Source organism: Haliotis rubra, unplaced genomic scaffold (genome assembly GCF_003918875.1).
Source record: "Haliotis rubra isolate DU_JTF1 unplaced genomic scaffold, ASM391887v1 Scf670, whole genome shotgun sequence".
Taxonomy (NCBI): Eukaryota; Metazoa; Mollusca; class Gastropoda; order Lepetellida; family Haliotidae; genus Haliotis; species Haliotis rubra.
This window is the reverse complement of record NW_025767380.1, coordinates 269353-283926: the sequence shown is the minus strand read 5'-3', so window position 1 is coordinate 283926 and position 14574 is coordinate 269353. Positions and strand designations below refer to the sequence as shown.

Sequence of the window (14574 nt, the reverse complement as noted above, 5' to 3'; positions counted from 1 at the left end):
TTATTTTTGTGTTGTTATTGATCTCAAGACTTCACAAACCACCACAAAACATCAAACCACGAACCATTACACAAGCAGGAACACAGAGAATGGTTCTGTCAGTATCAGTATCATTACTGAAATGAACGAAATATTTCATTATATTGCAATCTCATTGCACAAACCACAAATCAGTAATTTTGACACTGACATAAAGCACGTAAATTATTCTAAATTAAGTGTGCAGTGATGTTAAAATCAATATGGTAAAAATGCTGATTGCCTTGAATTAATGTCAAATGTATGAAATGCTGCAAAATATACAAAACAAATAGAAACACTGTCCACTACTATTACATACTATAAATGTCACTTCTAAATTCCTACGTCTTACAACTTCTGTGGTATCTCAAAATATTTAGCTTGTACCGACAAATCCTTTACCATTGAAGCCTGGAAATTTTGTCCATCTGTGTTATTAAATGAAAAATAATTTAAATTTTGTAACCATAGTAACACCCGAAAAAGGTTTTTTACACATAAAAAAACAAGACACCCAGAATATCAAAAGATAGTCCCTTACAAAAATTATATCCTAGACATCAAACATTTAAACTTAATGTCACAGTAAATTTTAAAGAGAACATTTAATGGTACCTCCTATTCAGTATAATGATTAAGCCTCGCCATGTTTCTACATGAAATGCTCTCACTCAAAAGCCAATTGAAAAGTGCTGATCCCAGAATGAATAGCTAATAAACATATTACACTAAGGCTGATCTGTACTGATACAAAGAGTTTTGAGTGAGTGAGTTTAGTTTCCCGCCGCACTCAGCAATATTCCAGCTATATCGCGGTGGTCTGTAAATAACTGAGTCTGGACTAGACAATCCAGTGATCAACAGCATGAGCATCGATCTACGCCAATGGGATACGATGACATGGTTCAACTAAGTCAGCGTAAGAGTTTTGAAGATTCACGTGGAACCTGTATCTGTCACAGAAACACCACTGCTAATGAATGAGAGATAAAAGGCTTTGTATGCCGTAAGCCAGCTATTTTTAAAAACAACACTGCAACCATGTTCTAAAATCAACAGACTCTGAAAAGATAAAAATATTGAGATTAGTGATGCTAAAAACAGCACAGGAATAACCACGTACTAACAAAAGGGGGAACAAACTAATTCCATAATCTAAAAGATGTTTTCATGGATTGTCAAAATTAGATCAAAAGCTCTTGAATTAATTTCAACATGAGTTAAAGGAAGTATTTCACATGGACTAAAAACACACAAACCTGCCCCTCACAGAAAGGTAAAAAAGTCCCAGTGAACATTTTTCAATCTTAATTCAGACAGCACTATTGCTCATGAGGGCCCTTATTCTCGAAACTTTCGTAGCCCTAAGAATTCTTAACTTTGATCGTAGCCAATGTGTTAAAAATGGGCTTAAGAAGTTCATAGGGCTATGAACGTTACGAGAATAGCTAACCAGCTTCATGGTTTAAGGCAATTCCTGCCATTAGGGTTAGTTGGGATGAATAAATATAAAGTATTAAGAAAATTAAGATAGTTTTCTTCAAAATGTTTTCTGAACATATATATTTCAATGTGCCGCACATAATCAAGTCTCTGATATACAGCTTAGGTACTGTATTTGGAAAAAGAAATACTTCATGTCAATATACTTTCATGCACAGATACCTTTATGTAAATACCATATTTCCTATAAATAACCACCCTGGCACTGATTTCTTCAACAGACTTCCAGACCAAGCGCTAATTACATGTCCATATACCTTGATGTCCATATATTTTCATGTCAATATACCTTTATGTCCATATACATCCATTTTCATATACCTTCATGTCCACATACTTGGATGTCCATCTACATACATGTCAAGATACTTCCATGTCCATATACTTCTATGTCCATATACCTTCATGTCCATATACTTCCATGTCCATATACCATCATATCCATATACCTTCATGTCCATATACCTTCATGTCCATATACTTCTACGTCCATATACCTTCATATCCATATACTTCCATGTCCATATACCTTCATGTCCATATACTTCCATGTCAATATACTTCTATGTTCATATACCTTCATATCCATATACCTCCATGTCCAAATACCTTCATATCCATATACTTCTATGTCCATATACCTTCATATCCATATACTTCCATGTCCATATACCTTTATGTCCATATACTTGAATGTCCATATATGTGGATGTCAACATACCTCCCTGTCAACATACTTCCATGTCCGTATACCTTCATATGTCAACATACCTCCCTGTCAACATACTTCCATGTCCGTATACCTTCATATGTCAACATACCTCCCTGTCAACATACTTCCATGTCCGTATACCTTCATATGTCAACATACCTCCCTGTCAACATACTTCCATGTCCGTATACCTTCATATGTCAACATACCTCCCTGTCAACATACTTCCATGTCCGTATACCTTCATATGTCAACATACCTCCCTGTCAACATACTTCCATGTCCATATACCTTCATATGTCAACATACCTCCCTGTCAACATACTTCCATGTCCGTATACCTTCATATGTCAACATACCTCCCTGTCAACATACTTCCATGTCCATATACCTTCATATGTCAACATACCTCCCTGTCAACATACTTCCATGTCCGTATACCTTCATATGTCAACATACCTCCCTGTCAACATACTTCCATGTACATACACTGTGGTCAAGCATGATGGACCACACTCATGAGTATGAGCTGTTAATTCTTGCCATCTCTATGTTTGTATGATGTTAGCAGGTGAAGATCAAACCAAACTCTACTGGAGCACTAGCAAACAAATAAAGCAACAACACACTTCAATGAATTTAGTCATAACATACTCATCTGAAAAGTCACATTGTTTAACATGGGAGATATGACTATATACAATTTAATAAATGTCTTATATACAAGAATAGTTCGGAATTATGAATATTTTGAGGGATATTTTTATGAAACTGTGCTCAGTCCTGACTACCAAAACCTTCCCCAAACTATTCATGACGCCTGTCTGTTATTGTTGGGTGTACAAACAATGGACATGACACACTCACTATCCTGCACGACACACTGCACTGTTACACCACACATTTACAGGTAACATATTTTGACGTTTTCAAATAACAAGGTTTCCATGTGACATTTCTGTATTTCCGCATGATGGTTTCCCATGGCACATATTTCAATATTTCCACATATGCAATGGTGCTTCAATGTTTACAGATAACACATTCCAACATTTCCAATGGTGCTTACATGTTTCCACAAACATATTCCTGTATACCCACATACGCTATGGTGCTTCAAAGTTTCCACATGACCAATGGTGCTTCAATGTTTCCACATGAAATATTCCAACATTTCCACATACACAATGGTGCTTAAGTGTTTCCACAAACATATTCCAACATATCCACATGTGCTATTGTGCTTCAAAGTTTCCACCTGACCAATGGTGCTTCAATGTTACCATATAAGACATTTTAATGTTATCACACGTGCAATGGCTTTTCACATTTCCACATGACACATTTCAGTGGGGGCTTTTAAAATACAATGCTGTGTTTCAATATTTCAGCCTTTCCACATTCAAATTTTATGGCTAAGCACAATTTTTTTTTTTTTTTATAACCTTTACAAACAATTACTCAATAACATTCTTGCAATGTTTGACTTCAAACAACAATTCTAAGCAAGATTTATCAAACTAAAGATATCATGTGCAACAAAACCTGACAGTGTGGGTCCTGAATTGTTAGATTGCTCTTATCCTGTACAATAAAAATGGTTGAGAGACACACAGCAAATGAAATATGGAGTATGTTCTGGAAATTGATAAAACTATGATGTTACCATAAGTAATAATAATGATAATAATGTACACATGTAATAAACCCAAATTGCATCTTTTTGAAAAAAATTGAATTTGAAAAATTGGTGGCAGAGTATAGGGAGTACTACATGATGACCACTGGAGCGGATTCCTCAGAAAAAGTGCTGCCTGTCTCGGTTAAAAACATTGGCCATGAAACGAGAGAAAAACACCAAGACTAATTAGAAATATATCACACGAGTAGTCAAATGTTATGAGGAACAGATGCTGATGTTTTTAAAAAGGCTCTGATAATTCAGTGAAGAGTTAGAGCCATGACAAATGTAATGACATACGCATGACACCATATTCCAGGGAAATGTTAATTCGGAGAATACAAGGATACCATTTTACTTCAGAGAAAATAAGGTTACCCTACTATTTAAGGGAATGAAGGAAAACCTATTATTTCAGGGAACAGAGGACACATTGTTATTTCATGGTATGAAAGGATTCCCTATTATTTTGGGGAATAAAGAGATACCCTATTTTTCTGGAAATAAAGAGATATCCTATTACTTCAGGGAACTAAAGAATTCCATATTATTTCTGGGAATAAAAGGATTTCATAATATTTCAGTGTAGGATCATGGGGGGATAATTCAGAAAGTGGAAAACAAAATTACTAGTTTGCGATATTTTGTATGAAAATATACCATGAAATATTAAAAATGTATTTACAATAGTATGTAAGTTCCCTTGCCAGTATTAGTTCAACTGACCAAGTTTCATAAATAACCATCAGTTGAGGCAAAAGTGATTACTCTTTGACATCGAAACATGTTCCATGAACTGAGCATCTTCATGACGTGATTACAGAGATAGGTAGCACATCTCAATCAAGGGTATCACTACAGATCATATTATTGGCAGTTGTGCTTGATGATGATAACGATGACGATGATGATGATGATGATGATGACGACAATGAAGATAATGGTGCTGATGATGATGGTAATGAAGACGCATGATGATGGTGGTGGTGGTGGCGGTGATGACGAAGATGATGATGGTGGTGGTGGTGGTGGTGGTGGTGATGATGATGATGATGATGATGATGATGATGATGATGATGATGATAAGGATGATATGGTGACACAACCACAATAACACAACACTTGTGCATAGATTGTGTTCTTGTGATTAGCCTTGAGTGGACTCTGTAATCGAGCTTGCATTTTTCTGTGACTTGCGTATGAAGGTTCTGATGAACTGAGGGATGGGGGTGACATGTTCGCGCTCCAGGAACTTGAGGAAGTAATCCTTCACAGCCTGAAACAGAGAGAAAATACTGCACTAAATGGATACAGTTGAATCAAGGTGTGCCATAGCGTCAGGGTGGAGGGATTTACTGAACGCAAAATCATTGTTTGATATTTTTCTGGGAACTGGTAGCTTTGGACCTGCGTTCTTTAAACTGAGAGCGCAACAACTAAAGCCTGTGACCCCAAACTAGAAAACCATGGTAAACTGATGTGTCCCATTTCATCAAGTCATCCTTGTGTTCAATCGATGGGATGGTGAGAACAACATTATCGTCCTGGGCCTCTTTCCTCCAAGCGATCGTAGCGCTAAGATGATCGTAACTCCCATACTTTAACATAGACTTACGATAGTCGTAGCGCTACGATCGCTTTGAGGAACGGGGCCCTGTTATGGGTTTTGAACGCTTAAGAGTGAGTGAATGAGTGAGATGGGTTTTCATGCCACTTTCTGCAATATTCCAGCAACATCACGGTCGGGGACACCAGAAATGGGCTTCACACATTGTAAACATCTGGGGAATCGAACCCTGGTCTTCAGCGTGACGAGTGAATGCTTTAACCACTAGGCTACCCCACATCCCCAGACACTTAAGAAAATCTGTTATTGTCACAATTATTGTATGAACAATTATAAAACATGTCACTAACTTATATAGATAACATTATCCTAAATACAATCCATCATTCAAGAGTTGACAATGTCCTGTGATACAACACCCCTTGTTACAGCCCAGATGAGCACTGCCATCCGAAAACGTATGTCATCCGAAAACCTATGATTCGACGACATGCTGACTGCAGACATTGTCAGGAAACTCTTGACATTCTCCATATTTATGAAGGGACTACATAGAAGTTTGTAAATGTAAATTTTCTACCCAAGGACTGTGCAGGACAGTGGATTATACTGGATATCCAAAGATTCTGTGAAATTTACTGCCCTTTTTATGACAAAGTAATACCTATTAAACAATGTTGTCAATAAACTTTCAATCCCACCTATCAGCACTCCCTTATCAAGTCCATTCAATCTGAATCATGTCAACAAACGACACACCTTTCAGTTCATATCCCACAAGTATTGCCACAGACATTGTCTTTATATTGTCTTTATGTCTGACCATCATAGTGAGTGAGTGAGTTCTGACCATCATAAGAATCTCATAAGAATAGTATCCTGTATACAAACATATAGAAATAGTGAGTGAGTGAGTGGGTTTAGTTTTACACCGCACTCAGCAATATTCCAGCTATATGGCAGTGGTCTGTTAATAATCGAGCCTGGACCAGACAATCCAGTGATCAACAGCATGAGCATCAATCTACGCAATTATTGATAGTTATGAGACACAATAAATGAATAAATGGAACATACAATAAAAATAACTATCTACATAATAAATGCTTCTGCATTGTGATATTAACAAGAGGACAAAGTCATCAATATCTCCCGCAATGGTAAAATACTCTTCATGAATATCTCAACCAGTTATGAGAATGTCAAATGTACGGTTTGATGTACCTCAGTAATGTTGATATAGAGTGGTTCTGTTGATCTGTGTCATTAGGTTCTTGGATACCCACAAAGTGGAAAGAGAGTATTGACATGTTTTAAAGTTATGTTCCGGAAAGGAGCACTACCACCAGTTTCAGTCAAAATTGTTGCCATGGAAACACAAAAATTATATTATTCAGAAATCCAAAACTATCAAAAGGCACCAGTTCACCATCAGACCTATCTATGTGCCAAGTCTGGTGAAGAAATAACAAACAGTTGTAAAGTTCTGCTCCATAAAGGAGCTAGTGGTGGTCCGATTAATTGAAATAATCGAAGATTGGTCGCAATGACTAAACGACCAAGCAATCGATCATGTTTTCTCATAATCAAACACAAACAATTTTGGACCACTTGTTTTCAAAACATTTCACAAGGTTGGTCTTGTCTGTTACATTTCATAAGCACTACAAGCTTGTTCCAAGTCATGATTGAATTTATCTTAAAGACTCCAGGAAATTTATGTTCCTAACATACTAGTCATCCTTTAAAGATGTAAAATTTGCAAATGCATTTTGTGCAATTTGCAAAACACTTGAAAGAACTACATGTTTGTTTCTCTTTTTTTGATGCATTAACAAAGATAACCTGGAAAATTTGATAAATGACACTAACAAACTATTTTTGCTGATTTATCGGTTGTAATGAACCAGTCATCAACTATGAGATTTTAACCAATTCGCAACACCAAAAGGAGCACCAACACATTTCAGTCAAAGTCAAAATTGTTGCCATGGAAACGCCAAAAATATCAGAAATCCAAAACTACCAAAAGGCACCAGTTCACCACCAGACCTATTTATATGCCAAGTTTGGTGAAGAAATATTGATCGTATTTTATGTTCTGCACCCGGAAAAGACGAATTTGCACGGACGAACAGATGGTTGAAGTCCACTTTAATACCCAAAACGTGTTGCAGGTGATAAAAAACAGGTATGGTAGAAAAATAAAAACCCAATATTTGAATAGGACAGCCAAAAAAGGTTAAAAAATTGTGATTTTTGAGTCATCACATGATGGACAGTGAGGTGAACTAAACAAACAGTGAATACCCACTGTTGATTATCTACCCCAACAGATTCCACGGAGGTAAAAAAAATATATCATAAATTTGTTTTTTAATCTAATCCTATCTCACTATGCACCTAGACTAACGTCTAGACACGGACGTACGCCCTAATTCCAGCAATTTATCATCAGGGTATATAGAGGTATGCCCCAGATTACAGGTTGAGACAGTGCTCATGGGGTACAAAACCAAATGTTAACGTGACAAGATAAAGCATTAACTTTAAAGGTCACATGCAACGTAAAACACAACTTTGCAGATTCTGATACCTTTCGGTATGGACTTACTGAAACAAATCATCAAAAATGCAAATTCAACTTATAAAGTTGAAAAATAACGCGATGAAAAAAATGCGGCGAAATCGTGAGTTCAAACGATTCACTAACTTTCTCCCAGCTTTGGGGTAATTGAAGGGGTTTCAACAGCTGGGCTGGCGCCATAGCACATGCGAGTGAAATAGGTTTTATGGAGCTTGGAAGCGAAGTTGTCCGGTGAATATTCGGTGAAGGCTTTGGTGTGAGCTATTTTTCTAATGTTTTGTTGATATTTCACAGGCTCGAGCTTTATATATGTAATTACAGTAGATTACCGATTTAACTGTTTATATAATTTCATTTGTCTATTTCACCACACGTTCTTCTTACCGAGTCACTTTCTCAGTTCGATACTTAAAAGCAATGTCATTGTTTAGCGTCGACAGAATTTCTAACTGTGATGTAGATATGTCGTTGTCACAGACAAAACTCAATGTCTGTTTTATTGTCACCTATGTGTCTGCCTGCCCGTCTGCTAATGACAATATTCAATACACAATATCAGGCTATACACCATAAACAAACATATTGATTTATGGCCCGAGTTCGGTCTCCGTCACATTATGTAATTACACAGACAGGCAGATGTGATACTTGTACACATGACATGTTATGATGTCTGTTGATTGCAAAATGTTATACACAAAAAATGAGCATGTATTTACAAAACCCAACATCTCTATATATACACACACAATGAGCTGTGAGGGCATCTGCAAATGAACCAGCGGTTACACTTGAGTGCACACCCACCCGCTCTGACTGGGTTCGCTATCCCGGCTGCTTCGTTTCTTGGGAATTAAATTACATTTGTGACGTCATTCCTTTGTCTGCTCGCTCCATTACTTTTCAGGAATGGAGCGATGTGTACCAGTTTCAAATTAAAGCCTTCATTTTGTCATTTTGACATTTAATTTTGATAACAGAAATATTCCCAATACTTTGAATGTAATTTAAGTAGGGTGATATCCTCGTAATTCTCCATTCCTTAAAAATAATGTGACTCGGCCCCTCCGGGGTCTCGGCTCCATTATTTTTAAGGAATAGAGACTTATTCAGACATTACCCTCTACGTAAACCCAAGTACACAATATTGCACTTTTGATTTGCGATTGTACGCTTATAATTTTGTTTTTATGTTTTTTTCATAAACAGCAATGTATATTATATGTCATGAATAAGTGATAATTGTGTTTTAATTATGTTTGATTTTTTGGTTGCATGTGACCTTTAACGTTTGTCGACTACCCCCAAAGGCGTTACTAGGAAGTGCTGTACAATATCAAGAGAAAAACACAAAGATCAATATTTACATATTTACCTGAACCCGCACACATTTAAATCAATAACTAGTCAAGGAGGTCGTGATGCCATGAATTTACCTTCAACTTCAATATCACTATGTAACATATAGGGCTAGCTTCACATGTATATTGTAATTTTTAACACCAGGTCACCCTGGAATTATGATACCTAGTATATCTTTCATGCTTCATCCTGAACTGTTTTTGTGACATTTGAGAAGTTGCGGAGGGTAAGAAAGGCAGGACACCTGGATGACAACTTCTTTCTTACGGTGGGCAGACAATAAGCCCACTGGGATAAAAAGCCCTCGGACAAAAAAACCCTAGGCTAAATGCCCCCAGGATAAAAGGACCTTGCAAATTTCCACCCATAGGATAAAACACCATCTGTTTTTGTTTTGAAATGACAGGTGACATGATGTTTTGTGCTATTACATATGCAATTTAATGTTATATGATATGATATGATACGATATTATTTTCATGTGAGAATAAATCCATGTGCTGCCAAAAGATTTGCTGGTATTCTATTACATCTCTTCAATGAGGACCTTTTGTCCTACCCATTGAGGGCTTTTTGTCATTGGGGCATTTAGCCTAGGGGTGTTTTGTCTGAGGGTGTTATGTCCTTGTGGGCCTATTGTCCTACATTTCGGTATAGCAGGGCTCCAGATAAGGGCCGTATCGGCGTATATACGGATACAAAATAAGCACGATACGGTAAGAAATAATTTAGAAAACGTAGCAGATACGCACCACAGCAATTGTGTACGGTCTTACAATCATTTACAGACGTTTTTATCAGACAAAGTATTGTTTTATTGTTTATTGACCTGTTTACACAAGAGAGCAATGTTGTGGTGCATATATGAAACGAAACACAAGATTACTGATACTCCATGAAATTCCATTCAGTACTCTAAATGAACTCTTAAGGTTTTCCAGTACTCCTGTATTGAAAAATAAGGAGTAATGCATACTCCTGACGTTGAAAAATTATCTGGAGCCCTGGGTATAGATTCTCATACCATCTTGCTCTGTCCCCACTCATGCTTGACAACTGCATTAGAATGTATGCCAAAACATTTCAAACATTATCTGGAGACCTGTAAACTCCCAAATGAACGCCGAGAAATATCGAACTAACTTTCAGCTATGACAAATATCTCATGCATGAATCACTAACAAACACAGTGTTCCATATATAATGTCAAGGTGGTCCATGAATAAAGACGTTACACTGTGTATTGTGTACGTAAGTTAAAAGCTTAATTTCAATATCAGTATTAGTTGGGCTGGAGTAATGCACTTCATATACTGTGGAAACCTGATTAGTAAAATTTCAAGTGACTCGCCAAAATTGTTTACTTATCAGGTATTTTACTTATCCAAACTTATAAAAACCTGCAAATGACAACCGTATGCATGTATATGTATGCATATGTAACAATGAACCACTTATCAGGGCTGGCCTCCAGTTGTCAGTGTATTGTCAACTGCATGTCGCCAGCAAGCTGTAACTAGGATGTTTGCTAGCTGGAGACTTGACACGTGACCCTCATGTCAGATTATGTGGTGATCACAAATTTAATTATCCCGTCTCTTTTGTTAAGTACAAGTAATTTACTACCAGGGACCGTGAGAAGACGTTTAGTTCAGTGGTATTGTTTACTTAGGCCAGACCAAGTTAATTTGTTGTTTTACGGATCCACCTGTCGTATTTTTTCAAGAATAAGAAAACAATTTTGTACAAAATTTCCCTGCTGAAAAAATATAATTCTAATGTTTTTATTGTGAAAAAAAATGTAAACTTACACGAAAACTTGTTTTTTGCCCCATATACAATTCATAAATTGCCAAAATACTTTAGTATTTAGAAGGAATATTACTTTGACTGGTGATTTTTTTTCCCCTCCTGCATTTAGGATTTCTGAGGAAAAAAATCCGTAAAACAAGAAATAAAATTGGTCTGGCGTTATCGGAGTTTAGTTAACCGGACTCTAATAGTGATAATTAATAGGAATGACAAGTGTTTACTTCTTTACTGTACAATTTCGACATTTCGGTATATATGGATACACAGTTTTCAAGCATGACATGGGGAATGAATACAGCAGGATATATATAGGGTACATGAGGACATGAGGACACAAAGGATAATTAATGAAGAAATTTGCAGGGACCAAAGAATAGTGTTTATTTATCAGGTCTGTTTAGTTAAGCGGTAGTTTCCACTGTAGTTATCAGCAACAGCAGCATCACACTGATTAGCATTTGTCTCCATGATTCAAGTACATCATTTCAGATAATACCACTGATACAGCAGCTCTTATCAAACTACATGTATGCACCAACTGGGGCTCAGTGTTCACGAATAGTGTCTGACCCTCTGACAAATCTGGCAGATTCCACTACGGTCCGATAGAAATCTACAACCCGCTGGCCCCAGTGTCTAACTGTATGTTTCATAATGACTTTGACTGAAGTTGTTATATATGGTTTAAACATATTTATTTCATGAAAAAGCAAAGACAGAATTTTCATGAACTGGATTGGTCAACAAGCTCAAAAGAACTTATATGAAGACCGCTCCAATATACATAGATATATGAAACAGTATCATGACAAGAAAAGATGATATCTAAAATGAAAGTAGATGGTATGACATGTAGTCGGAAAATTAAACGTTGTTATATGTCACGTGTCACATGTGACACTTGTTTGCTGTTTATAAATCTTATGTTTGTTAGTAGTTTTAAATGCCAATTATAAGAAATTTTAAATCTGAAATGTGTGTTTAATTTTATTCTATGGTCCTGTGAATTTTCAGTGGGTCAGACAGACATCTGAGACTTCCAGGACCCAATGTCCTGTTACTTTGAAACACCATTCGTGAACACTGAGGGCTACAACCAATCCACTGTGACGTCAATATGATACATATCACAGATACTGGGCAGTGAACATGTCACCAGTTGATGTATTATTCATATAGGCAATGACATGTTTTGACCATGATGACCAGGGATTTACTGCATCCTAATCGCATAAAAATTGACAATGGACGCAACAAAATTTATTAGCGCATCCACAGGGATGCAGAAAAAGTCCAAATACTTTTTATAAGAATTCCCATCAACTAACAATAAGTTATCACTGAGTTTGCTACTAACTGGGTTATGGTATGATTTGCACTTTAATTACTGTATCATGATACACAATACAATAACAGTATTAATAATAATATCTAAGTGTCTGGGACCCCCATTTTGTAGTCCAGGGCCTAGATTTTCGAAGCTCTCTTAAGCGATAAGATAGTCATAAGTAGATGTTAATGTATGGAACTTACGATTATCTTAGCTCTAAGAGAGCTTCGAAAATCTAGGCCCAGGACCATTGAAACTTAAGAGTATGAGTCCCAGGGACCCTCAAATACAGGACTCGAGGTAAATCCCTGTATCACGACAATGAGAGTGTTGACTATTATCCTGAATGGCTCGGATATACTCCACTTACTGCATGTCTCACTTGATCAGTAATGACCAAATTCATGTAAAAACACTCCTATAAACAATTCATCAATACTAGATTCTAGTGAGGTGAGGTGAGGTGAAATTGGGTTTAACGTCGTGCTTGAGAATATTTCGCTCATATGACGACCTGCATGCGTGTGTATGTGTATGTGTATGTGCGGCTGCTTGTACTAGCCCAGACTGAAGCTGGTTTTATAGTGCTAGCCCACTGAGATACCATGCCGCAGTGAAGCATGAATACCCCACTCAGACACATTATACTGAATCCAAGCCGACCAGTCCTTGTTGTACCCATTAATGCCGAACGCCAGGCAGGGACCAACAAGTACCATATTTTAACGTCTTTTTGGTATGACGCGGTCGGGGATCGAACCCGCGACCTTCCGCTAGATTTGAGTGATCATGCATACTGAATTAAATGCATGAAAGGTTACGGTTCAATTCACCATGTATGCAAGTGAATTATGACAGCATCAGTTCATACACATTTAGATTTGCATAAGATGAGACACAATACAGGTTGTAAATATTCCTTTCAAAATGGGTTTTACGTACATTCTTATGGTAGGCAGTTAATTTTTATTTTTATTTATCAAACATGATCTGCACCATGCATATATTTAGATGTTAGCCTGTTTAATTACAGATATATGTATTCATTAGATATAATTGGGGTAGCCCACCATGTATAGCAGCATGATAGTCCCATACTTTATATTTCGACCTTGAAACATATTGTTTGCAATTTATTTGCAGATCATTCACTATTTTCCCTCAGAAAACAATAACAAACTTTGACGTTGTATTATAATAAACAAATGGTGTAACAAAGTATCAAGAGGATCCCCTCTTCAGCTACACGTATTATCATTCACATATAAATCACATACATATTAATATTAATAAACACTGTATTCATGGTATTACAGCCAGCTGTATATATTAATCCACCACCGAAATGTCACATATTATGAACACGTTTAGATCAGAAAAACTTAATTGTGTCACACAGTGACACCAGCCAACCATGACGATCCGGGTTAGAATTGGTCTTCAGCAACCCATGCTTGTTGTAAAAGGCGACTAACGGGATCGGGTGGTCAGATTTGCTGACTTGGTGGACACATGTCATCGTATCACAATTGCATAGACTGATGCTCACGTAATAAGTCACTGGATTGTCTGGTCCAGATTTGATTATTTACAGACCATCGTCACATAGCTGAATAGTTGTTGAGTTGTGTGTTAAACAGAGAGTGACACCCACAATTAACACCACTTGAACCACAAGGGTATCCCACCATCCTAACACTTGAGGAATTCAACACAGCACTCGACATCAGAGGTACAGATTAGCTGCGTATCTGCGTAAATTACGCAAATATTTATGTGAAAACTCAATTCTTATTAAGTCTATTGCGTACAAGTACACTTGAATTTTTGTAAATACTCAAAAAATGTGATCTTACATGCGTACACACAAAAACGTCAAATCTTAGCTTGCGTACCGGTGGATAGATAAAATAACTGAGGTATATTGAGAGGTTCTATTTCAGGACATGAATTTGGCAACTTGCAGTCTTTCTTACCGTTCTCATACAAGAGCATGTTA

General features: G+C 36.8%; 1 protein-coding gene and 1 long non-coding RNA gene across 2 annotated transcripts in view; both read right to left on the bottom strand.

The window, feature by feature from the left end:
- LOC124257735 lies at window positions 1-4898 on the bottom strand. The gene is made up of 2 exons (XR_006893348.1): window positions 2012-4898; window positions 1-1873 (listed from the first exon to the last, which is right to left on the bottom strand). It is a non-coding gene; the product is annotated as an uncharacterized LOC124257735 (long non-coding RNA).
- A 206-nt stretch (window positions 4899-5104) lies between these two features.
- The window catches only part of LOC124257731 (centromere protein I-like), a 44954-nt gene continuing 35484 nt past the window's right edge, over window positions 5105-14574 (bottom strand). The window contains exon 18 of the mRNA XM_046691866.1: window positions 5105-5193. The gene's annotated coding sequence lies outside the window, so the exon portion shown is untranslated. The remainder of the gene's footprint in view (window positions 5194-14574) is intronic.